This window comes from Panthera uncia (assembly GCF_023721935.1).
Source record: "Panthera uncia isolate 11264 chromosome D3 unlocalized genomic scaffold, Puncia_PCG_1.0 HiC_scaffold_8, whole genome shotgun sequence".
Classification (NCBI taxonomy): Eukaryota; Metazoa; Chordata; class Mammalia; order Carnivora; family Felidae; genus Panthera; species Panthera uncia.
The window spans coordinates 74441452-74442086 of NW_026057586.1; positions in this window are offsets into that span (position 1 = coordinate 74441452).

A 635-nucleotide genomic window follows, 5' to 3' on the forward strand; every position below is an offset into this window, starting at 1 on the left:
TTGTGCACGCGTGCGTGTTTGTGCACGCGTGCGTGTTTGTGCACGCGCGCTCACACAGAGGTGCCCACCACCTTCCACCCCTTGTCCACCCAGCATCCATCCTTCTACCCGTACACACCAATGTACAAGGTCCCCTTCATCGCCTGAGCCGATAATTCCACCTACACCTACAAACACAGGGGCCCGACTCCATGACAAAATGGCAAATAAACCAGCCTATCTATCTGGAAATATCCCTTTCAGGAGTAAGACGAACCGTTGCAGGAAGCTGTGAGAATGTTCAGGGAGGAGGTGGGGGGCTGGCTCTCAGATTAGAATTGCTACCTGACCCCTCCTCGGCAAACAGGAAGACGGCAGGTCTGGGAAAGGTGGGGGCCCTTAGCCCACTCGTAGGGGTACTCGACTCGCACGGTGGTTACGTCAGGGAGGAGGCGATGCCCCCCACGAGGTCCCGCCCTTGGAAGACACTACGTGGGGCACCTGGAGCCGGCTGATTGAGGAACTTTGCTTGAGCTTGCAAATTCCTCCTTGCCCCTATGTAAGGCATGCTTCCGGCCCCAAGTCAGGCAGTGAATGTGAACAAGTATGGAGCAGCAGTCAAGAATATAGGCTTTGGAGTGAGGTAGAACTGGGTT